General features: G+C 33.5%; 1 long non-coding RNA gene across 1 annotated transcript; it reads left to right on the top strand.

The window, feature by feature from the left end:
- The first annotated feature begins 22,737 nt into the window (after nt 1–22,737).
- On the top strand, nt 22,738–25,593 carry LOC133823585 (uncharacterized). The gene is made up of 3 exons (XR_009888427.1): nt 22,738–23,208; nt 23,308–23,374; nt 25,317–25,593. It is a non-coding gene; the product is annotated as an uncharacterized LOC133823585 (long non-coding RNA).
- Nucleotides 25,594–27,890: the final 2,297 nt, after the last annotated feature.

Here is a 27,890-nt window from a genome sequence, read left to right on the forward strand (position 1 = left end):
ACTTCTCTAGATTCAATCACAATATTAGACTCTAAGTCTAATAGCTTATAAGCTTTACTATTGTTAGCATAACCAACAAAATCACACTTTATGGTTCTTGAACCTAACTTTGTTCTATTAGGTTCGTTTTTCTTGTAATATGCAAGACACCCCCACACTTTGAAGTACACTATGTTGGGTTTTCTTTCTTTCCATAACTCATATGGAGATATCTCATTTTTCTTCATCGGTATTCGATTAAGAATGTGACAAGCGGTTAAAAACGCTTCACCCCATAAGTTGAAATTTAACTTAGAAAACACCAACATAGAATTTATCATCTTTAGGTAAGTCCTATTTTTCCTTTTGGCAACACCATTGTGTTGTGGTGTATAAGGTGTAGTGCACTCATGAATTATATCATTTTCTTCACAAAATGTATTGAATTCATTAGAGAAGTACTCTCCTCCCCTATCACTTCTTAGAACCTTAATCTTTTTATTAAGTTGATTTTCAACTTTTAATTTATATACTTTAAAAGCATCAAAAGTTTCATATTCATGCAATAAAAGAAACACATATGTATATCTACTAAAATCATCTATAAAAGTAAGAAAATACATTTTACCACCTCTAGTTAAAATATCATTTAATTCACAAAGATCACTATGGATTAAATCTAGTAAATTAGATGATCTTTCTACACTAGGAAATTGTTTCTTAATCATTTTTGCCTTAACACATGTTTCACATTTACCATAGTTTTTAATATTGCATGTAGTCATACCACACTTTACTACTCTTTTCATGGTTGAAAAACCTATGTGAGATAGTCTAAGATGCCACAAAAATAAATAATCATACTCAACTATATAGGCAGAATTAACATTTTTATTGATAACATTGAAAGTTACATCATTGGTGCACAACTTAACCATACCCTCACAAGAGTACCCTTTTCCCAAAAATACATTTGATTTGGTAAGAATAAGTTTACCAGACTAAAAAACGGCTTTAATGCTGGGCTTTCCAAGCAAATCACCACTTACCAAGTTTCAACTCATTTCGGGAACATAAAGTACATTCACTAATGTAACTTTCTTATCGGAGGTGAAAAAGACTTCAATGGTACCTTTGCCTAGTACCTTGGATTTGCCCTCATTGCCCATTTGAATCTCATGGTTGCCCTTTGATTCTTCAAAGGTCTTGAACAATGATTTGTCATAGGTGACATGGACGGTGGCACATGTATCATACCACCACCCTTTCACCTTGCCTTGTACCGCATTCACCTCACTAAGGGTAGTAACTATGTTTTTCTCTTTAGTTGCATTTACCTTAGGTCCTTGTTGGTATTTTCTATGCCTACACTCTCTAACATAGTGACCCTTTTTCCCACACACAAAGCAAGGACCTTTCTTGCCCTTAAACTTGTTTGGGCTAGTTCTTGGACCCAAGGATGTCTCGTTACCCTTCTTGCATTTCCCATTGTTTTGGGGATGTTTTGGTTGTGACACCGCATTTACTTTGGAAGTCTCTCCATTAGACCATTCCACAAGTTTATCTCTACATATCGATTCCTCCTCGATTTGAATATGCTTTTGGATTTCCTCCAAAGAATAATCCTCATTTTTATGAAGGATTCTTTTCCTATAGCTCTTCAAAGTTGGTGGTAATTTAGCCACTATAGCACCAACTTGAAAGGCCTCGGGAAGCTCAATCTTCAAAACTTTCAATTTGTTAACAATTATTTGCAATTCATGTATTTGAGGAAGAATAGGTTTATCACCAAAAAACTTGAAATCAAAATATTGAGATATCAAAAACTTTTTGGTACCTTCCTCTTCCTCCTTGAATTTTGTCTCAAGTGCATCCCATATCTCCTTTGCTGATTTGGTCTCAATGTAGAGGTCATAGAGCCTATCGGAAAGGGCGTTGAGGTTATGAACCCTACAAAGGAGATTGTCCTCCTCCCTCTTCCTTCTTTTCTCCACCTCCCCGGGAATGTCTTTGTCGAATGGCGTTGGGAGAGGTTCTAGAGTGGACTCTAGAATGTAGGTGATCTTGAGAGTGGTCAAAATGAATCTTACCTTGTCTTGCCATATAGTGAAATTGGACCCATCAAACCTATCCAACCTCACTAGGCCTTGATTCATAATCATGATAGTCTCACCTTCCATTGAAACAAACAAAGGGTAAGCTTTTGAATGTTAGGAAAATGTAATTTGCCTCAATGGAAATTGGTAAGAAAACTACAGCGCTAGACAAAATATTACAAATAAATAATTATTGATTAAATAATAGTACAACTCTATGACTAAAAATACAAATAAAGAATAGAAGAATTAGAAAAAGAGAATGAAGAAATACAACTCTAAGCAAAAGGATACAAATAAAGTAAAAGCGTTTGAAACAAAAGAAATAAAATGATTATAACTCTAAACAAAAATACAAGTAAATAGAACAAGAATAATGAGAAGAAAAGCAATAGAAGAAAAATATAAGAACAAGAACACATAACAAAAAACTCTCACTCACACAACCAAAGTGAAGAGTGTTGGGGATCACCAACTTGAATAAGGTTTGAAACCTTTGTCCAAAAGCTTATTTCCCCCTAACTCAAGCATTAAGGGATCTCTCACAGATTTTAGAAATGCTTTCTGGAATAATCAAGCCTCTAGGTGCTTTCTAGCCAAGTGCTCTAATGGATAGAAAAGTTGTGTCTTACAAATGAGCAATAGGCTCCTATCTATAGAGTTTAGAGACACCCTTTGAATTTCAAATTCCACCAACCCCCATGGTTGTTAGCAATGATTAATTGGATGTTTATGGATTTAAAAATGAGATTTGAGAGTTATTTGGGTTTTTGGAGCCGTTGAAAAATGTTGGAAAAAATTTGGTCAGTTAAGCACCTGTGATCGCGACCAGGAGCATCAGTGGCCGCGGCCACTGGTCTCTGTTCCCCAGACCGCAACCACCAACATCTTGTGCCCGCGACCACTGACCAATTTCAGCACACAAAAATGTGTTGTTTTTCCAAACGGTTCCAATCCACTACCAATTGATTTTGTAACCCCTAAAACACATTATTGGGGTTAAATCATATCTCTAACAGCCATTTCACATATGACTTTAAGAAATTCATCTCAATATTGTGTAACATTAAATCTACACAATAATGGGTAATATTTGGAAGTTACAAATTTGTGACTGAATTTGTAACACTAAATATGTTACATATTTGGATATTCACACATATCTAAATATTGTAACTCTCTATTATATGTTACAATATGTGACACTCTTTGTCAATTGTGTCTTACAAGTGAGCAATAGGCTCCTATTTATAGTGTTTAGAGACACCCTTTGAATTTCAAATTCCACCAACCCCCATGGCTGTTACCAATGATTAATTGAATGTTTATGGAATTAAAAATGAGATTTGAGAGTTATTTGGGTTTCTAGAGCTGTTCAAAAAGGTTGGAAAAAACTGAAAAAAGTTGGTCAGTTAAGCACCTGTGGCTGTGACCAGGAGCATCGGTGGCCATGGCCATTGGTCTCTGTTCCCCAGGCCGTGGCCACCAACATCTAGTGGCTGCAGTCACTGACCAATTTCAGCACACAAAAATGTGCTGTTTTTCCAAACGGTTCCAATCCACTCCCAATTGATTTGTAACCCCTAAAGCACATTATTGGGGTTATAATCATATCTCTAACAGCCATTTCACATATGAATTTAAGAAATTCATCTCAATATTGTGTAACATTAAATCTACACAATAATGGGCAATATTTGGAAGTTACAAATTTGTGGCTCAATTTGTAATACCAAATATATAACATATTTTGATAGTCACACATATCTAAATATTGTAACTCTCTATTATATGTTACAATATATGACACTCTTTGTCACATTTATTTAATCTAAAACATTATAGTATAAAATAATATAATATTACATTATATTATAAAATAATATAACAGAGTCTTCTGAGCTTTTAGCATTCTACAAGGAACATATATGATTTTTGCTCGGGAGACATATTTGGCTCTCAGCTCGTCAATTCTCCGAATCTCCCAAATTCGATCGCCCCATTGCGTTCATTGACTCTTCAATATAGAACCTACCAAGTCCTGTCCTTTTCTGGGCAATATTGAAGATATTTATGAAAATGCCACTATCGTACAAACTAGGCATCAACATGCTCACCGGCCTACACCCTCGCGTTCACATCTGACTGAGCACCAACCTAGCTTGTAGCATACCCTCAAGGCTGGCATGTTACACCGTGCCCTTGCGCGCTCCAGCCTGCAGCCATGCACACCTGCTTTGCCTCCACGCCAACTGTGCCCACGCCAACTCCCAGCTGAGCCTCCTCCAGTCGCCGCCCCTTTTTGGTACAACCTAGGATTTGTATCAAACAAACCCTAGTGTGTTGTTACCATAATTTTTTTTAATTATTCTTTTAATTAAAAATCAGAAATTAAATTAAAATGGTTTTAATTTGGAAATTTCTTTAATTGAAATAATGTTGATTATTTTCCCTAATTAAAAATATTTTAGTACTTCTCTTCCATAATTAAAATTGTTTCAATTAAAATATCCAAAATTAAAATTATCTTGAATTTTAATTTTATTTTGAATTAAATTATCCAAATTCAAGTTGGGCCTTATAAACTTTTGGGTGTTAAAACTCAAAGTTTAATTATTTTAAAAGTTTGTTATAAATAATTTAAAAGTTGTATAATTCAAAATGGATATGGAAAATGGTGGCATTGGCTCAACAAGACTACATCTCAAGGTTTAAGATCAAAGTGTTTTTATCAGGCCTTAGTTAGTCTAGGTTATATTTTCATGTATTTTTTGCAAGTGTTGTAATTTTTTAGAAATACCCAAAAGTTACCATACTCGGTTTTATTTATTTATTATAAATGTTTGAATGTGAATAAAGTGTTTAATATTTTTTCATGTATTATAACATGCCATTTATATACCCACACAGTTTGCAATTAGCATGCATTACATTCATGTAGAAACATGCTATTAGGAACGTGCTATATTTTTTTTGTTATATGTTTATATGTGATAATTCATATAATAATAAATTTAGTCTTAATTAGTTAAGATGGTAAATCAAAATTAACGTTGTTTAATTTGTTGGTTTAATGAAAAATATTTTATTAAAATAAAAATGATATTCTCTTAGTTAAAGAAAAATTAGAATTAGAATTAATGGCACAATTTTGTTTTTGTTTTGCTTAATTAGATTAGTAATTATTAGAATATCATTTGGTAAAAACAATTAAATTATTTTTACAACTAAATTAAAAAATATTGAGTTCGTGAAAAACACATTTTTCCAAAATAGTGAGTGGAAGAGGGAGTTATGACAATCAATCCCATGGTCTCCATTATTGGTTGAACACCGAGAGGCATAGGAAGAGCCTCGTGTAGCTTCCGTTTGTGGCCTCCCTAAGGAAAGACTTCCGAATATGTTTATTTTATCTCAAGGGTTACTTCTCTTATGAGAATATAATTAGTGTTGTATTTCAAGTTTGACTCACCATAAGGCACACTCTTGAGTTAAGCCATTGATTGAAAATAATGGGTTACACTCCAAAGGTGCATCTATCAAAGGCACCCTACAAAATGGCACCGATAGAGCTAAAAAAACTTAAACTACAACTATAGGAGTTGTTGGAAAAAGATTTCATAAGACCAAGTTATTCACCATGGGGTGCTTCAGTGATGTTCGATAAGAAGAAGGACGGGAGCATGAGGATGTGTATTAATTATCGGGAAGTTAACAAAGTCACAGTCAAGAACAAGTACCTGCTACTGTGAATCAATGACCTCTTCGACCAACTTCAAGGAGCGATAGTATTTTCTAAAATCAACTTGAGGTCGGGGTAACATCAGTTGAAGGTGAGGAAAGAAGATATTCCAAAGACTGCCTTTCAGACCTGGTATGGGCATTGTGAATTTCTAGAGATGTCTTTCAGACTCACAAATGCTCCAAAAACTTTCATGGATTTGATGAACCGATTCTTCAAGGAATTTCTAGAAAAATTTGTGGTATTGTTTATTGATCTACTCCAAATCTGAGGAAAAACATGAAGAACACCTAAGATTTACACTAAAGAGGCTTCAAGAGCACTAGTTGTATGCAAAGTTTAAGAAATGTGAATCTGATTAGAGAAGGTAGGATTTTGGGCCATATAGTGTCTAAGGAGGGAGTAGCGGTAGACCCAGGTAAGATCGAGGCTAATTGGGATTGAACTCAACCTAAGAATGCAACAGAAGTTAGAAGTATCTTAGGATTGGTGGGGTATTGCAGAAAATTTGTTAAAGGGTTTTCTAAGATTGTTGCACCCTTATCCAACTTGACAAGAAAGAATCAACAATACACTTGGACTGAAAAGTGTGAAGAGAGCTTTTAGACCATGAAGAATAAGCTTATATCAGCTCTAGTATTGTGTGTACCAACTAAAGAAGGAAAGTTTTTAGTATACTGTGATGCTTCCTAGAATGGCTTGGGATGTGTATTGATGCAAGGCGTTAAGTTAGTGGCTTATTTTTCAAGAGAATTGAAGAAGTATGAACAGAGACACCATACCTGTGATTTAGAGTTGGCTGTGGTAGTGTTTGCACTTAAGATATGGAGGCACCACCATTACATAGAGAAATGCGAGATATACACAGAACATAAGAGCCTAAAGTACTTCTTCACTTAGAAGGAGTTGAATATGAGGCAAAGAAGGTGGTTGGAGTTAGTAAATGATTATGATTGCGAGATCCTTTATCACCTAGGCAAGGAAAACATGGTGGCAAATGCCGTAAGTAGACACAGTTATGGGACTCTCTCAGCACTAAGTTCAATAGAGGTACCATTCCAGAAAGAAATAGTAGCATCTGAAATTGAATTAGTTACTGGAAGCTTGTCAAGTCTAACTCTACAATCATCTTTACATGAGAAGATAAAGGAGAAGCAGAAACAGGATGAGGTTTTGGTTAGGTAGGAAGCACAAATCATGGAAGGGAGTGATGTTGGAAAAAACATTCAGAGCACGCATCAAAATTGGCGTAGTGGGCCCATTGTTTATTGGAACAACAACAATCAAAACATTTCATCACTCATATAAGCAGTTTATATGAACAAGAAAACAATCCAGAAACATTAACATACAATATTATTAATCATGTAACATATATATGTATATACAACATATAAACACAAAAATTCAAGAACACAAACTATTACCTCTTGAAGCCTATCAAGTGTACTTGTGTCTTTTCGTATTTTTATCGATCTTCCTATCCAAAGCTTTGAGCACTTAAACCATAATCTTCTAAAGTGTTCTCTACACCTCAAGATGTGTGTGGGCAGGAATCACAAGTATTTCTCAACACATGAGAACTTGGATTATAGTCTGAGAATGGCTAGAATAAAGAAGAAAAATAAAGAGTTTTGTCTGACAAAAACTCAGAGAACTATTCTGAATTGTGTATTGTGTTGTATTGTTCAATTTCGTGTGTGTTTCTTCTCTTTATTCTATATCATATATATAGAGATATTTCTATTACCTTATTATTCCTAATAATAATAGTAATATAATAATAATAATAATATCATAATGATGATAGGAATTGATTTAGGTAAATATCTAACTTACCAAATTTGAAAAAACTATTTTCAAATTATTAAATAATTAAATAAAGAAAACAAAAACTACACTGATACAATATCAGTATATGTGGTACACACATGGCACAGTCTTTGGACTGTGTCATGCGTGACCCACTATTCTCTTTTCATGGATTTTGTATTTTTTCTATTATTTAATTATTTAATTAAAACCAATCTCCCACAAAATAGGGGGTTAATCTTTTTTTGGAAAATATGACAACCATATTTCAAAATTTAAATTTTAAATTCAAAATTCAAATTGACGATCATCATTATTATCATCATTTAAAATTCAATAAATCATAAACTACTTTTGACTTACCAATTTTATTTTCTCCCACTAAAATAAAATAATTAATTTCAAAAATTTATTTATTTATTTATATATATGAATTTTGAAAATTTATATATTTAAATTAATAAATATATTTTCAAAAATTAATAATTAATTAGTTAACCTTAATTATCATATAATTGTATACTTGACTCGAAGAATAAAATTCTTCTCAAATTACCAAATTACAGTTATACCCTGGTATCAACTCTTACCTTGAAATGGTGTTGATCAAGCCACCCTAGGCACTTATGGACCTATAATATCAAGCTCCAATAAATATTACATTATTAGTCAAAGATCTTTGATTAAATAATCATATTTAGTAATCTCATGATTATTCCACTATAAATATGACATTGAACTCTTGATAATTACAAAGATATATTTACTGAGTATTTTATTAAAGAATAAAGTGTCCATTGATAAAATCATTACATACAACGTTAATCCTCTATTCATGGTTCATAATTATAAGGGAAGAAAATTATCGTTGTACTCTTTTTGCTATATCTTTTCCTAGTGCACCATTGACTTTACTAGTGAAGGTTGTGTCATAACAAGTTTGCGACGTGAGCGCTCATAACATTTTCAATTCCAAAAGCCAACCCAATATGGAACCGTTAATCAATCTATAAAAAGGTATAGGTTTCAAATCTGTTAAACTACGTCCCCAGCCATATACATCATTGAGTCTCCAAAACAATTGTTCTTAGACTAATCATTCTGACAAACCTTAATGCATGAATCAAAGGATCAGATGACAAATATAGGAGTTCATAGCAACCTCAGGATTAAGATCATTGTGTATATGCTCATCGTTTGATGTGTTCGATTAATACATTTGAAACGTTGTTTAAACAAGTATTAACAAATCATATCTGGTCGAGTTCTATATATCACTATATATAAAGTACCTCCACTAAAGTGTCCTACTACACTAGTAACTATTGGGGTTTTATGCCCTAATTAAAACAAAATTTCTTTGTAATCTCATTTATTATCAATAAAAGAGTAGCAATCATTTTTTGACATGGTCAATCAATTTGCTCACATGTTTTATTTTCATGATTATTTGTTTAATATAAACTTCTATTAAATCCTGAGCATATATAGCTTATCATGTTTATAGTGACGTAATCACAGTGGAATATAAATATGATTATATATTCAAAATAAGTTAGTCCTAAGATTAGATAGTGCACAAGATTTACATTGACTTGCCAATCTATGATATGATCTACTTACACATTGTAGTGTTATGTTATTTCCAGAACATTAGCAAAGTAGATAAGATCGGATGTATTTGTTACATTGGACTAGACTAATATTGACATTAGATAGGATAAGTAAACATACCGTTATTATCTATTCTAGTCATATCATATAGTTGACCATAGGTCAATTCAATCTCAATTCTGAGTGGTCAGTATACTAACTGATTGTATTATTTGAGTTCTTTGACTTGTTCGTTACCAGCTTACCCTACGGTCTAGCCCATACTTACATCTTGGGAACTCGGTAGTATAATTGAGTGGGAGTGTTAAGCATAGATATAAACTTCTATAGCTTCTAATGAAGAAGTGAAATGACAGTTTCCTTTTAGTTTGGTTCAAGGTGCTAAATGATGGAGATCTCATTTCAGTAATTAATATTAGTTTACTGAAATACAATGAGGGGTAAAATAATATTTTAGTCCCATCTCATTGTAGACCATTTATAGAGGATTGCGTGAAAATTATTGTTGTAACTATGGATAATTAATAACGTATCTATATTGCTTATAGAGCATTCTATGAATTCAAGAGTGCAATTATGAGTCTCGAGGAATTAATAAGTTAGTAAATTTATTTGTTAAATTTATGATAACTTATTGGAGCTTGATTTCATAAGCCCATGGTCCCCGCTGTACCTTTGATAAAATCATCTAGAAAGTCTCAATTAATTGATTTAATTATCAATTAGAATGATCAAAGTTGACCAAGTCAATTTTGGATAGTTTCATAGAGTTATGTAATTTAGATAAGAAAAAAGATATTAGGGTAGATTTATTAATTAAGATAAATTGGTATCTAAATTAATAAATAAGTTTAAATCAAGGTTCAAATTATAAATAATTAATTTGATAAATGATTTAAATAATTATTTAATTAATTAGATCATTAGAAAATAATACACGCCTTGATTTTAAGTCCAATGGACTTATAATCAAATGAGAAATTTCACGGGCCTAAAGCCCATGAGAATTTCGACCTAGGGCTGGTTATTGGCTATTCTTTTACTGAATTTTTAATTAAATAAATGACCTAATTGAGCCTATAAAAGGAATGCTAAGTGAGAATAAAAATCACTTACAAATTTTTGAGAAGATCAGAAGATCTATTTTTGATACTCTAGGTTTTAGATTCCCTCTACAACATAAGTCCTTTTCTAAGCCTCAATATTCTTTTCTCTTCTTCTCTTTGTATCTATCTCATGTGTAGAGAATTGCCCACTCTAGTCTAGGTGATTCTAAGGATACTTTGGAAGGCTATGAAGAAAAATGAAGAACGGTTTAGTTTCTTGGTGATACCCTGCGACAGAAAGGATACATGGGTTAGAGAAACTGAAGGAAGGACTTATTCATTCCCCTGTGTATAATGTAAGTGTTCTTTTCATTATTTCTCTTTGAATTCATTTGTAGAAACATGTTCTAGGTTTTCTTATATTAATTTGTTTAATATAAGATTTACATGAAAATAAACAAGATCATGTATAAGTTTTCCCAACAACTGGCCTTAGAGCATTTGCTAATCTTTATTTTCATGCATGAACATGGTAAAAATGTAATTATTTGATGTGTTGAATAATTGAATGGATTTCATGATTTTTATGAAGCATATTGATTCTTATGTGATTATTAGCAAAATTGGGTTATTTTGTTGTGTTTTCTATGCATTTAATTTTTATAAATGCTTTATTTGATATAAAACATAGTAAAAATGATTTAGAAAACATTTTTGGATTGAAAAATTACACAAAATTTTATTAATTTTTTTTTCGAGCTCTAGTCACGGCCACTTTATCACAAGCCACGTCCTGCGATTAATTTTTCTTAAAATTTTTGGCTTAGGCCGCGACCATTTTTTCATAGGCCGCGCCCTAGGAATGTTTTTTCTTAAATTTTCAGGCTTTGGCCGCAACCTGCGATGAATTTTTTTTCTTAAAATTCATATTTTGAATGTTGGTTAATACAAAAATATCAGATCTTTTGTATTATTTAAAAATATATTTTTTGAAATATTATATTTTTGTTGTTTGATTTTTTAAAAAATAGATATTTCCTACAAAGATTCAAATTCAAATTTAAAAATAAGTTAACTAATTAATTTTAAATATCTTTATATATTAAAATATTAGAATTAAGTTATCACATATTAAAGACATTTTTTAATACATGATATATTTTTTTTAAATCTGATATTTTATGATATTAATATTTGAATATTCTATGGATTTTAATATTTCAATTATTTGAAATTTGAATTTTTTTGACAAGATATTTTTATAGATATTTGAATTTGTTTAACTGTCTAAGATATTTTTTTTTTTCAAAAATAGCAGATGATATTTGTTTTTAAAAATTTATAACTAGTTAAATTTTTAAAAATATCACGTTTTTCAAACCAATTAATAAAATATTTTTTAATAAATGAGATTTAAATTAACTTTGGTTAATTGTTGATAAATTTCATTTAAATTGACTTATTTATATTTTTGTAAAATTTAATTAATTCGAATTTTGGATAAGTTCTAGAAAATAAATTGTGGTATTTTTGCAAATGAAATAAATTGTGGTATTTTTTCCATAAATTCATAGACTTGCTCATATAGTAACATGATTAGGCTCATCCAATTATAACATGTCTGTTTGTACTATATATGGTATTTTTGCAATTGGGCTTATATGCATATAGTGGCCCATATGTTTGCTTAATATATGGATTTTGCTAAATAAAACATTTATAAAATGATAGGTTTTATTTGGGCCCATTAGAAAATGTAAAGTTTAAATTCCTCTTTTGTCGGTGATTCCATTTGTGAGGACCCATTTGCTTTGCATGACTATATTGGGCCTAATCAATTAATAACAATTAATAAACGAATGTTTAACTATCTGTCTTTTGGACCTTGTGTGGAAGTTAGGGGGGCTTAGTAGTGGGAACGACATAGTGCACCCAGCCCTCCTCCATGCAAGCCGAATTGTTAAGGCCCATTTGCCTGAGTTGGACTTAATTGGATAGGTTCATTATATTAGTTAAACCCAAATATTTATTAGCAAAAAATTAATTCTAATTTAATTGAATTTATTTCAATGTGACACTTTAGAATTAATAAAAAATAATAAGACTTTGGTTTTAAAATTTTTATCTTGTCATTTTTTGGAGAACCATAGTCATTAATTTTTGAAAAGTAATAAAAAAAATACTATTTTAATAATGAGCTTATTTTTAATAATTATATTCGATCTCCACCGTTGGCTTAACAAAATCAATAACTTAATGGGGTCTCGAGACGCTTTGATTCACCCCCTACGGAAGGTGTTCATTAGTTGTTTTGATAAGGTTAAATTTTAGAAGATAGATAATTATAGGTCAAATTATACTAGACTCACCCCTACGGTGACTACTAGGACTAAATCTATTGATTATCGAAACCGCGGGTCTAGCTCATAAAATAAGATATTTTTTCTTCTTGTTTTGATCGAATAGTAGGTTGTTAATAATTGTGTCCATTATTAAATGAGTTTACAACTCTATTTAACTAATGATATTTTTTTACTCTCGCCAACCGGGACAACGATATCATAGAATAGTTGAAAACCTAAAGAAATAGAGATATTATTATTTTGATATTTTTTCCATATCTTACATATTTTTGGTATATGTTGTGCTATTTCTTGAAATTTGTATAAATAGAAGTTTTATTGAGAAAATGTGATTGATTTCTATTTTATTGATAATATGTAGTTTTCAGTATGGTTGTGTCTACTCCTATCCTTTCACAACTTTCGATGGAGAAACTCACTGGAGAAAACTTCCTTAAATGGAAGAAAAACATCAATATTGTGTTGACTGGTGACAATTCCAAGTTCGTCATGACTGAGGAATCCCCGGAAGTTCCAACCAAAGGAGCTACAAAGTCTTTGAGGGATAAGTATGAGCGTTGGCAGGCAGCTAACAACAAGGCACGGTACTACATGTCGAGACGACCTACAAAATCATAGATCAGCTCCAAGACATGTTTGGTGCCTAGTCAGCGCAGACTCATTTTGAGGCCACCAAGAAATATGCTAATGTTCGAATGACACCTTCTCAACATGTTCGCGATCATCTGATCAAAATGACAAACTACTTTCAGGAAGCTGAACTGCAAGGAGCAACAATAGATGAGGAAACTCAAGTCAGCTCAATCCTCAACAGTCTCTCTCCAGCTTTCCTGCCATTCACCACCAACTATGTGTTGAATAAACTCAACTATTGTCTGACGCAGCTCATGAACGAGCTTCACACTTTTGAGTCTATCATGGGTGGACCAAGTAAGGGAGGAGAAAAGAAGACAAGTACTATTGCTGCTGCTGATCCAGCTACGGCTGAAGCTAACAAAGCTTCGTCTTCGAAAGCTGGAAACAAGAGAAAAGGTGGACAAAACAATAACCCCAAGCCTGCGAAGGCTGCAAAGATGAGTGCACAACCAAGTGCACAGACGCCTAAGGAGAAGAACAAGAAAAACAATAAAGGTAAAGGTAAGTGTTTTCACTAGAAAGAGAAGAGGCATTGGAAACAGAATTGCCCTAAGTTTCAAGTAGCTAAAAACAAAGGCAATGATTATAGTTCATTTATCTTTGAAACATGTATTTTAGAGAATGATAAATCCATTTGGATTATTGATTCTAGGTCTACTAACCATGTTTGTAACTCTTTACAGCTTCTTGAATCGTGGGAGGAAGTGGACGAAGGCGGCTTAAAGCTTAGAGTTGGGAACGGAGCATTCGTTATAGTCCAAGCTAGAGAAAGAGCTCGCTTGAGGTTCAAAAATAAATACTTAATTTTGTAAGATGTATTTTTATTCCAGATTTTAGTAGAAATTTAATTTTAGTTTCCATGTTGCAATGAGAACAATTTGTTATGACTTTCACAAGTTTTAATATATATCTATTTCTTTCAATGAATCACAATTGTGTATTGCCGATTTGGAAAACGAGCTTTATATTCTGCGACCTAATGAACCCCTCGCTCTTATAAATGATTTATCCAAAGTAGCTAAACCTAGGACCAATAAACATCAAAAGACCGATAACGATAACATGACGTATTTATGGCATTTGAGACTAGACCACATTGGCTGATAGAATTCAAAGACTTACAAGGGACGAGCCTTTGAGGGAACTCACCTTTGGTGAATTACCTGTCTATGAAAAGCAAACTGACCAAGCATCCATTCTTTCCAAAGGGTGATAGGGTCAAGGAACCACTTGGACTTGTTCATTCAGATGTTTGTGGACCTTTGAATGTACAAGTCAGGGGTGGTTTTGAGTATTTCATCACTTTCATTGATGATTACTCTAGATACTCATGTCTGCACCTAATGCATAGGAAATAAGAAACATTTTCAAAGTTTCAGGAATTCTTAGCTATGGCGCAGAACCAATAGGTAAAACGTTAAAGATCTTGCGATCTAATAGGGGTGGAGAATATTTGGATATACAGTTTCAAGATCATTTAACTAAACTTGGGATTTTATCACAACTCACTGCCCCAGGTACTCTGCAACAAAATGGTGCAACAGAATGCCATAACAGAACTTTATTGGAAATGGTTAGATACATGCTTAGTTACTCAACTTTGCCAACTTCATTTGGGGGACATGCAATTGAAACTGCGAACGACATTCTAAATGTCGTACCATCAATCCCCAAAACACCTTTAGAACTCTAGAATGGTCATGAATCTAGCATACGTCATTTTATAATCTGGGGGTGCCCGCCCACGTCCTGAGGAAAAATGAAGGAAAGCTAGAACCGCGAACTGAAGTTTGCATGTTTGTTGGCTATCCTAAAGGCACTCGGGGTGGATTTTTCTATAGTCATTCAGAAAAGAAAGTGTTTACTTCTACGAATGCTACTTTTTTGAAAATGATTATGTCCAAAACTTCAAACCGCGTAGCAAAGTAGTTTTAGAAGAGATGGTGGAAGAATTGACTCCAACCAATGTTCCATCATCATCAACGCGAGTTGATGATGAAATTCCCACTCTTCATGTCCAACCGACGCAAGTCATTTTAAATGAAGAAAGTACCACTGTTCCTGAGCAAATAGTCATAGAGCCTCGTCGTAGTGGGAGGATTTCTAGGGACCCAGTTCGCTATGGTTTGGATGATGAAACCAATATTGTTGTTGGTGACACTAGTGACGATGATCCATTGTCTTTGAAATAGGCAATGGCTAGCCCTGAAAAGGAACTATGGCTTAAGACCATGAAACAGGAAATGGAGTCCATGTACTCAAATTCCGTTTAGGATCTTATGGTAGCACCTAGTGACTTTAGGGCCATTGGGTGCAAGTGGATCTACAAGAAGAAACGAGGTGTTGATGGAAATATCGAAACTTATAAAGCTTGATTAGTGGCAAAGGGTTATACCCAAAGATAAGGCGTGGACTATGAGGAAATTTTAAGTCCGGTAGCCATGCTCAAGTCCATTCGTATCCTCCTATCCATAGTAGTCGCTCTCGACTATGCGATCTGGCAAATGGACGTCAAGACAACTTTTCTTAATGGAAAGCTTGACGAAGTCATTTATATGGATCAACCAGAAGGATTTAAAGTAGCTGGACAAGAAGGAAAAGTTTGCAAGTTGAATAGGTCTATTTATGGACTTAAGCAAGCTTCTCGTTCCTGAAATCTTAGGTTTGATGAAATAATCAAAACCTATGGCTTTGAACAAAATATTGATGAGCCTTGTGTTTACCAACTGAAGGCAAATAAAATAGTGGTATTCCTAGTTCTTTATGTAGATGATATCTTACTCATTGGAAACAATGTTAAGAAATTGTTAGATGTGAAGAATTGGATGAATATTCAATTCTAGATGAAGGATTTGGGTGAAGCTAGTTATGTTCTAGGTATCCAGATCATTAGGGAGAGAATGAACAAACTCTTAGCTCTATCTCAAGCAGCTTACATAGATAAAGTGCCTGAACATTTCTCAATGACAAATTCCAAGAAAGGGCGTCTACCGTCCCACGAACTAGGGATTATATTTTAGTCTACAAGGGTGGTGTTTTGAACCCTATAGGCTACACTGATTCAGATTTTCAGACTGATGTCGATGACAGGAAGTCTACTTCTGGAATGGTGTTTACACTTAGGGGTGGAGCTGTGATACGGAGAAGCGTAAAGCAGTTTGCGATCTCAGATTCCACCATGGAGGCTGAATACATAGCCGTGTCAGAAGTAGCTAAGGAAACAGTCTGGCAAAAAAAGTTCTATTTAAATATTGGTGTTATTCCATAAATGGAAAAACCGCTTGCGTTGTTTTGTGACAACATAGGAGCGATAACAAACTCGAAAGAACCTCGAAGTCACAAGATGAGTAAGCATATAGAAAGGAAGTATCACATTATTCGAGAATATGTGGCCAGGGGAGATGTGAAGGTTATGAAGATTGCATCAGAAGACAATCTTGCCAATCCGTTTAGAAAGACACTACCAGAAACTACATTTGATAAGCATATCAAAGAAATGAGATTAGTAGAATTAAGGCATTAGTTTCAATTAGTGCAAGTGAGAGTTTGTTGGGGTTTTATGCCCTAATTAAAACCCAATTTCTTTGTATTCTCATTTATTATCAATAAAAGAATAGAAATCATTTTTTCACCTGGTCAATCGCTTTGCTCACATGTTTTATTTTCATGATTATTTTTTTAATATAAACTTCTATTAAATCCTAAGCATATAGCTTACCATATTTATATTGACGTAATCACAATGGAATACAAATATGATTATATGTTCAAAATAAGTTAGTCCTAAAATTAGTCAGTGCACATGATTTACACTAACTTGCCAATCTACGATATGATCTACTTACACATTGTAGTGTTATGTTCTTTCTAGAACATTAGCAAAGTAGATAAGATCGGGTATATTTGTTACATCGGACTGGACCGATATTGACAGTAGACAGGATAAGTATACATACGGACTAACCAATACTTACATCTTGGGAACTCGATAGTATAATTGAGTGGGAGTGTTAATCATAGATATGAACATCTATAGCTTTCGATGAAGAAGTGAAACAGTGTTTTCCTTTTAGTTTGGTTCAAGGTGCTAAAGGGTAGAGATCTCATTTCAGTAATTAATATTAGTTTACTGAAATATCATTTACAAGATACTAAGTGTTTTAAGGATAAAATACAATTTGGGGTAAAATAGTATTTTAGTCCCATCTCATTGTAGACCGTCTATAGAGGATTAAGTGGCAATTATGGTTGTAACTATGGATAATTAATAATGTATCTATATTGCTTATAGAGCGTTCTATGAATTCAAGAGTGCAATTCTGAGTCTTTAGTGGAGTCACAATGAATTAATAAGTCAGTAAATTTATTTGTTAAATTTATGATAACTTATTGGAGCTTGATTTCATAGGCCCATGGTCCCCGCTGTACCTTGGATAAAATCATCTAGATAGTCTCAATTAATTGATTTAATTATCAATTAGAATGATCAAATTTGACCAGGTCAATTTTGGATAGTTTCACAGAGTTATGTAATTTAGAGAAGAAAAGATAAATTAGGACAGATTTATTAATTAAGATAAATTGGTATCTAAATTAATAATAAGTTTAAATAAAGGTTCAAATTATAAATAATTAATTTGATAAAGGATTTAAATAATTATTTAATTAATTAAATCAATAGAAAATAATACAAGCCTTGATTTTAAGTCCAATGGGCTTATAATCAAATGAGAAATTTCACGGTCCAAAAGCCCATGAGAATTTCGAACTAGGGCTGATTATTGGCTATTATTTTGTTGACTTTTTAATTAAATAAATGACCTAATTGAGCCTAGAAAAGGAATGCTAAGTGAGAGTTGAAATCGCTTGATAAGTTTTTGAGATCAGAAGATCAATTCTCGATACTCTAGGTTTTAGATTATCCCTACAACATAAGTCCTTTTCTAAGCCTCAATATTATTTTCTCTTCTTCTCTTTGTATCTATCTCATGTGTTGAGAATTTCCCACTTTAGTCTAGGTGATTCTAAGGATACTTTGGAAGGCTATGAAGAAAATTGAAGAATGGTTCAGTTTCTTGGTGATACCCTGTGACAGAAAGGATACAGGGGTTAGAGAAACTGAAGGAATGACTTATTCATTCCATTGTATATAATGTAAGTGTTCTTATCATTATTTCTGTTTGAATTCAATTGTAGAAATATGTTCTAGGTTTTCTTATATTAATTTGTTTAATATAAGATTTACATGAAAATAAAGAAGATCATGTATAAGTTTTCCCAACAGTAACCCGGATCTAGGTCACATGTATTCATAATACTAGTGGACCGTAATAGCAGTAATTAATCTAAAGATTCCATAACTTTATTTTACTGCAAACTGTTTCAAGTTTATCTTAATCTCAATCCTCTCACAACTATATGAGATTAAGACCACTTAAATAAACTTTGAAATTTTCTGATATTTACTAAATATTATCATATAATATCGGACATAGTCTATATATATATAATAAGTCAATTCAATTATTTATTTCATTTAAAACATTTGTCAACTACAATTGCTTTAAGGGCACTATTCCCATCTAGTGTCAACAACTTCACTAAGTCCAAGGGTGGATTGTTGCGGTATAAGGATCAAATTTTCGTGCCAGGAGAATAGGAACTGAATGAGAGCATCATGTCAGAGGCTCACACTACCCTTTACTCCCTGGATCCAGGTTCTACCAAGATGTACAATGACTTAAAAGAATTATACTGTGGCTAGGAATGAAGTGTGACATAACAGAGTTTGCGATGTGGTGTCTCACTTGTCAGTAGGTTAAAGCGAAACACTAGAGGCCAGCAGGTTTGCTTCAACCCATTAGTGTCCCATAATAGAAAGGGGAGGACATTGCCATGGAATTTGTGGTTGGCTTGCCAATAACCACAAAGAAACATGATAATCTTGGGTATTAATTGAAAGAATCACCAAGTAAGCTCACTTTTTACTGGTCAAGACAACTTATACTGCGAAACAATATACAAAGTTATATGTAAGTGAGATTGTTCAATTACATGGAGTGCCAAAATCTATAATATCTGATAGAGGGTCTGTGTTCACTTCAAAGTTTTGGAAGAGCTTACAACAAGTTATGGGGGTGAGGCTTAAACTTAGTATGACCTTCCATCCCTAAACCGATGGCATATTAAAGCGAACAATACTAATTCTAGAGGACACGTTGAGATTCTGTGCACTTGATTTTTCCAGATCATGGAGTCGATACTTATCTCTAATAGAATTCTCTTATAACAATAGCTACTAGTCTACTATCGGGATGGCAAATGCAGGACACCCCTACATTGGGATGAGGTGGGAGATAAACATATTTTACGTCCAGAAGCAGTGAGAGAGGCCACTGAAGAAGTCGCCAAGATTAGGCAGAGGATGCTGACTGCTTAGAGTAGACAGAAAAACTATGCATATTTTAAGAAAATAAAGTTTGAATTCTCAGTATATAATCGGGTGTTTCTGAGGTCTCACCTATGAAAGGGGTTATGCGTTTTGGAAATATGGGAAAGCTAAACCCAAGGTATATAAGATTTTGGAGAAAGTTGGGCAAGTTGCCTATCAATTGGATTTACCACCAACACTTGCTGAGACACATAACGTGTTCCATATTTCTATGTTGAGGAAGTATGTGCCCGTTCCCTCCCACATGCTGAGTTATGAACTATTGGAATTGAAGCATTACTTGAGTTATGATGAGTAGCTAGTTGTAACGCCCTACTACCTTAGAGCCGTTACTTAGTGAGTTTAAAATAGAAATCGTGCTTTTGACTGACTCTAAGTGGTTTCTAAAACCAAAAGTGTGGATAAATCAAAGTTTAAGGCTGTACTCCTTTAAAATGTTTAACTTCATTGAAAACGTTAAGTATAAAACATCTGGGATCCCAAATTAAGGTTTACAAAATATTTACAACTCAAAAATAGATTTACACTTGATCAGATATCAAAAGAATGGTTTAATACAGCCATATACAAAATGCCCCCAACCAAAGCAGTCGGGCAGGCCGAACATGTACGCGCCGCCCCCATGCTCTCCATACTCATGGCCGGTTGACTGACTCCTTGCTTTTACCTGCCACACGGAGCACCCGTGAGCCGAAGCCCAGCAAGAAAACCCAAATAGTACATAACATATGAAAATCATATAGCTGGCATAATTCACTGATAAATAGGAAAACCATCATAATAAACAAGTACGGCCATGCCGCCCCAGAGGCCTTACCAAAGCCTGGGGTTTCGGTTCTCACCGCGAGGATAACTCATGTATCCCTTGGGTCCCACCCTGACTATAAGCATCCCATGTACTGAGTGTTACTTTCAGCCCCACGGCCATACCCGGCCTACGCCGCACTCGGCCCTTGCCGTTCATTTCATTATAATCACACATATAGTACATTCGAAATAATCATTCACACACATCATGATTCATTTAAGGTTAAACACTTGCACATAATACAATCTAGGGCCATGCCCTGCAATCACACAGTGGGTCCATGCCCTAGTCTCGGGTGTTACGGTTTTCTTACCTTTAGATTCGGTAGCCTTGATCAACCTGACTCCTTGAGCACGATCTTACCCGAGCCCTAGCGCTTACCTAAGAAAAATCCATAAGTCAAAGTCATCACCAAATCCCAAGACCAAAACCTAGCCTCGGGACTAATCCCGACCCCCCGGGAAGTCCTAGATCCCCAAAACAAAGTGGCGGAATCAAGCCCCGAACCCTAGGTCAAAATCCCTTCACAAAAGCCCAAAAATCCCCTCTGTGAACAGTGCAGCGCTACAGCGCTCAAAAGAGGACGCTGTAGCGCTACAAGCAGAACCACCCCACCAGAACAGGGGCTAGCGCTACAGCGCCCCCTGACTAGCGCTGTAGCGCTAGTTGCAGCCAGACTAAACCCAAAATCGCATTTTGCGATTTTCTTCTCCCATTTCAACTCCAATCTTGCCCAAACCTTTTCCAAACACAAAAACACACATAACCACACCTCACACTCATCCCAAGCACCCCATGAACTCAATCCCAAGCTCAAGCAACCAACAACTCAAAATCTAACTCAATGAACCCAAAAACCAGAAAATCACTCAAACAACAAGGATAGGGTCTTAGAAATCATACCATGGGTGGAATTTCGACCTTGAATCGAACCCTAGACCTCCTTGGCTTGCACCTTCACAACCTTGACCTGTTTTCCCCAAAAACCCCATCCATTTAGCTCAAAACACAACTCAAAACCAGTCAAGCCCTAAAACAGAAAATCCCCAAGAACTTACCTCAAATTCAAATGTGATCTTGCTAACCCCTTGCCAATCCTCAAGCCTAGCTTAGGATCCTTGATGCTCAGCCTACCCTAGCTCTCCACTGAGCTTGACTCCAAGAAAAATGAAGGAATTAGGTTGGGAGAGCCACAAACCGTTCTTGGACAAAACCCTTCAGCTTTCCCTCTCTTTTCTTTTCTCTTCTTTCTTTCTTTCTTTTCAGCCTATAACTTTTCTCTACTAAATCCACTAAGTATAAAGCCCTTCTTTAATTTATCTCTTACAAGCCTAATGACCAAAATGCCCTCCCTTACTAATTCTAAACCTTTATGCCCATAAAGGGGCATTTTAGTCATATTACCCAAATTCCCACTAATTCCTCAAGTGTTCCTATTAATTCCCGCTCGCTACCCAATACCTGATTAACCATCAAATTTACATTCCTCATCATCAAGATTAACCTCAATCTATTTCCAAATTTCTCATTTAAACTCCCCAGGCTTAACCCAAGCCGGGTACAGGTTCCCGCTTTGACTTTCCGCTAACCCGCTCATTCTAGGACCGTCTCGAGTCATAGATCACAGGTATCAACATAGTCATGCCCAACATGGCCAAATTACAATTATGCTCAATCAGGTCTACATGCATACTAATTCACATAGTCATGCATCACAATTAATCAAATAGTCATATAACGTGCATTAAATCATAATCATGCATTAAATTCATAAAAGTCACACACAGAATCCCATTATGCCCTCCAGGCACACTACTCCAGGCCCTTAAGCCTTAATAGCGAATTTGGGGTCGTTACACTAGTGCAAATGTTAGAGATAGGAGTAAAAGAACAAAAAATCAAGAAGATTCCGCTAGTTAAGGTCTCGTGGATGAACTATTCAGCTAGAGAGGCAACTTGGAAGTTGGAAGAGGACATTAGAGAACACTACCTCGTGTTCTTTTGTAAGGGATAATATCAAGGACAAAATTTCTATTAAGGAGGGTAGATTGTGGTGATCAAATTTTTTTAGTTGTTTGATTATTAGAAAATAATTGAATTATTTGTTTTGCGTGAATTAGGATTTTAAATGATTTATTTGGAATAATTGTGTAATATTTGTTTTATTGTTAGTATTACATTTTTATTTGGTGTGACAAAATTATGTGGTTAGAGTAAGTTGTTTATTTTATTAAATGTGTGTGCTGAAATTATGTGTGTCTCTGTGTGTTGATTTGTTTTATTTTTTATTTCTTCTAAATTAAGAAGATAAAAAGGAAATGAAAACGAGTTATCATATTTTGGCATAAGATGACAAGGCTGATATTTTTTATTGTGTTTACATGTAGATAAGGTTTAGGTGAGGTGTAAGGAGAGGAAATGGTGGGATTTAGCTTATTTTGTGTGATATGATTTGAGCTTTTCACACTTGAGTTTTTCCTTAGGGTTAGGTCACTAGAGTATTATAAATAGAAGACATGTGAGCCTTGGAGAACCATTTTGGTGGCTGCCAAATTATTGAGAGAAAGAGGGAGGAGAGCACGAAAAAAAGAGAAAGAAAAAGAAAGAAAGAAAGAATGAGGGAAATAAGGAGAAGAGGAAAGGGGTTTCAAGAATCTCTAGGTATGTGTTCTTATCTTGATTTTTGTTTTAGTTTTGATCCTCTATGATTAGGTTTCTTCTTCTCAATTCTAAGAAATTTGCTCATCTTTTATTTTGGAGGTGTATTTTGAAATCCCCAGGGTCCTAATGATTAATTTTCTTTGTGTTCTTGAGAACTACCACAGAGGTAATGGGATTCCCTACCCTTTTCTTGATTTATATTAATTTGATTCTTTTTTATTGTCATGGATTAGTATTTGATGTTTCGAGAAAATATGTCTATGATTAATCATATGGTTTGATAAATATGTGTATGGTGATGATCTCTTGATTAGAAGCATGATTATGTTTTAATTAAATTTTGGAAAAACAAAAGGGTATTGTTGGGTGCAGATTGGGCCTAGTCATATTATTTGATTAATTTTATTTCTCTTGAATTTTTATAAGCATGTTTGTTGTTTAGGGAGTGTGGTGTAAAATTGCAGAATGAGAAAGTTGATGTTATATTGTTTATTGCATTATTAGAAAAGCATGTTAGTATTGTAATGATGATACATGTGGGAAAAAAAGGAAATTCTAGAATGCAAATGCAATATAGGGTTCGGTCATGACATTGTTTTAGGCCTAGGGTTCTCTTGTGTCTTTTGTATAACTATATGCAAGCATGATGAGTTGCTATTGTAAAAAAAAAAAGAAGCATGGTTTAGTTGTTTTTCTTTATGTTTGACATGGTATTCAAACAAAGCATTTATTTTTGGGGTTTAAAATAAACTATGACTTTGATCCATGATAATTGAATTATTTGAAATGCATGAAAATATAGAAACATGTTAGGTTTAATGATTTAACATGAGCATGAACATTTAAAAATAAAATATTACTTGTGATTTTGGGTTTATATTTTATGGTAATTTATCAATGGTTTAAAAGAGCATATTTTATGTCCTAAAAAAATTACATTTTAGAATATACATAAGTAAAATGTGATTCTCATTTTTCTTCAATAAAATACATGCAGATTTGTATGGTTTAAAAATTGAGAAAAATGATTTTTAAAATATGCTTAGAACTGGGTTCAATAAAATGTGAGAATTATTAGTCCTTTTAACAAATTTTAGGTCCTTAGAGATATTTTGAAAGAAATTTGTTCCAAACACGTCATGAATTTTAAGTAATGTGAAACATGAGTTTTGGTAAAAAAAATTTGCAAAACAAAGAGTAACATTTTTGTACATTTAGGCAAAGTCTAGAATTTCAAAGTTGGGATTGCTTAAAATTCTTATATGATTTAATCGATGATTTTATGTATAAATGGTAACATGATAAGTGGTATTTCATGAATTATGAGTTTTGTGAAATTCTTGTGACCTATACGTTTCATCATAGGCACTTAGAAAGTATACAAGTTCATGCAAACTTTTGTGGTATGCTTGTGTGAGTACGAATTGCGATTGAGACCAAATTGAACTTGCTATGTTTAATATTTTGAGGAAGTGGTCCTGTGTTGTTTGGGTTTTGTGCTTGAACCTGAGGTAAGAAAGTTAGATAGTATTTATTACTGGATTGCTATAATGTTACTAATTTTTTATGATAAGGTATATGTTGTGTGACTGATGTTATGACTACAACACAAAGGGTGTCACAAAAGTTGACCAAAAGAGTGTTATGAATGTAAGAAAGTTAGCTAGATTTTCTGTTATGTTCTTGAATGAACTCTTGTTATGAGATATGTATAGATGTGATTGTATTTTCTTAACCTAGTGCTGCAGCATTATTAAAGGCAGACATGCGTAAGATTCTGGCAAAAAAGGTGCCAGTGAAATTCATGGCCAAAAGGGTGGCATGAAAGTGACCAAAGTCACCTGTGATCATTGGACATGACGGGAGTCATGATCTTATGTTGAATGCTTATGATTATGGCTTATGATCTTACATTGTATGTTTATGCTCACGATGAAAATGATCTTATGGTTATGATTACGAACTTATGATGTACGATTATGACTTATGTTGATAGTGATTGCTATAAGAAAAGTATGTTAAGAATGTATGCGTCGCTTATTCTTGTATGTCTTGTTAGTTGTTCTTTATTGGGTTTTAGCTCACCCCCTTACTTTCCCCCTTTGTAGATAAACACTAGGTGGACTTGTTTGGCACGCATGATGAGCTGAGTAAGTTTTCCATAATTATGTATATATGCTACAAAGAGCCATTGAACAAGAAAAAAATATGGAACGCCATAGTACCTTAATGTCTTTCGTTATGTAAATTTATCAGTGGGATGTACTTATTTATTTTTAACACTGCATCAAATTCTGTTTTGTTTTGAACATTTGATCCAAACTCTGCATTTGTTTTAAGTAAAGACCCATTGTATTTCCAGCCAGATTACAAAATCATGAAGTTATTATTAAAATTATTATTTTAATAAAGATAGGCAACTAGGGGCTTTATATTCTAATTGGATTAGGATTATCAATTATTCAATTATTTGTTTCATATATAGTTTGAATAATTGAATTAGTTAAAGATAATTGTAAGTAATTATTTTTTAAAGAAATTTTTAAAAGAGGTTGGGACATAGGCTATCATATGGTGACATGTGTTAAATACTAGGTGTTGTGCTTGGACTATATCTGGCGTGTACAACAAGTGTAGACTCAAATTTTAGCCTTTTTCTTTATTTTATTATTTTTTAATAGAATTAATGATTTAATCTGATTTAATTATTTTAAATTATAAAGTGATAATTAAAACACCCTGTAATAATAATATAAATAAGTATTATTAGTTTCTAGAATTGATGAGCACCTCATTATTGAGAACTCTTGCTAAGAGAAAAATGTATGGTAATATTTTCTCTCTAAAAAATCTAATTTTCTCTAAGCCTACTCACAAGATCTCATGTGTTGAGTATATCTTGTGAATGACAAAAAAAAAAAAAAAACCATTGTTTCTCTACATGCCCACACATATCTTGAGGTATAGAGAACGATTCAGAGGTATAAATCTTCAACTTGTTAGTTCTTCTCCTTTTATGTGTTATGATTGATGTATGTATATTAATGGATTTGATATTTAAAAATGTGTTGTAAATAAAAAAAATTTAATACTGGGCCTACCACCTATTGCGCTTCTACTGTGCATATTGGAAAACAATTTCCTACATTATCTTCACCAACCCCAGTGGTAGGCCAAAGTGCTTGCACGCCCAACAACACGCACCAAAGGCCCGAAGGGCCTCGTGCTACTCACGCTCACACAACACTTAGTTAAGGTGCTTGTACCCTGACTTGACCCCTTACACAACCCTCACCACCAACAACCTACCATGGAAGCCAGCGGTTGTGCTTCAAAAAGTAACTTCCCAAAGATTTAGTAACACCCCCAAAGATTCCACCAAAATCTATGATCATCTTTATTAAACTCCTGAAATAGTTATAACCCACATCTAAATTCAAACATCAAGATAATTCATCAAAATGAAAAGGAAAAATCAATAACTCATTTTTACCTCCAATACCTGAAACATTGATATTCTCCTTCTCTCCTTGGCCTGTAATTTCTACAATCATAATAAAGGATACCTAAAAAACTATCTTGTACCAAAATCATCAAAGAAAAGAGGATCAAAGGTTACCCTTGGTGATGTTTATAGCCTTGCTGAAAAATCTTAGTGAATGAACTTCTTTTTCTTTTTCCATTCTTACTTACTTTTTTTCTTTCTCTCTTTATTCCCTTTGATTTTCAAAATGACCGAGTGAGAAGGAAATGGTAACCACCCATTTGTCAGCCTATTATCACTTGGTAACTACCCAGGTCTTTTATCTCCATCTTCACTAAGTGGTCGAAACTATGGTGTTTAAGAGCACTAATCATGTGAACAAATACCGTTAGTCTATAGTCTTACTTATTTAATACTAGTAATCCATAAATAACTTCCAATAACCACCCATTATTCCCAATAATGAGTTGTTAAGTCATTTAAATAATTAAAAGCTTAAACTATATTCTAAACCTTTATTAATCACATGATATCGACACAAACTATAAACCATAGTCCAAAATATAATTAATGATTAATGTGTATCTCCAACACATAAAATGATACTCTATAATCTTTCAAAAGTAATCGTTGATAGCCCAATAATCATATAAAATTATTCTAAGGTTTTAGTTGTAACGCCCTGCGTTTTGGTCACCTACTAGTATCTAAGAACGAGACATGATTTATGGATGAATTTTATTTTTAGTAATAATATATGGTTGATAATCAAATTTAATGTTTTTTATTGTTAGCCAAAGTGTGAAAAGTGTAGTTTTGAGACAAACCGAGCATTTCGGTTCCGGACCGAAATGGAAACCCTAATCGAGTAAATTTTTGGATAAAATATTATTGGAGAAGTATAATTATGGAACAATATTATTGGGTATAAAATTATTGGGTTATTTATATTAAGGTCAAAAATTTTGATTTTTGTAAGAAAAATCATTAAAAATGTATTTTTTGTGAAAAATGCACATTTAGCTAAAAATGAAATTTTGGTTAATTAAATTACATGAGTTAAAAATATAGGAGTGTGACTACTTAAATTAAATGGCAATGTCTATTTAATTTAATTACCCTAGGTTAAGATTTCACACTGCTATAAAATAGGGTTTTCTTTTATAATTTTTTCCTTAATATAGTGCGGTTTTTGGGA

Source organism: Humulus lupulus, chromosome 1 (assembly GCF_963169125.1).
Source record: "Humulus lupulus chromosome 1, drHumLupu1.1, whole genome shotgun sequence".
NCBI lineage: Eukaryota > Viridiplantae > Streptophyta > Magnoliopsida > Rosales > Cannabaceae > Humulus > Humulus lupulus.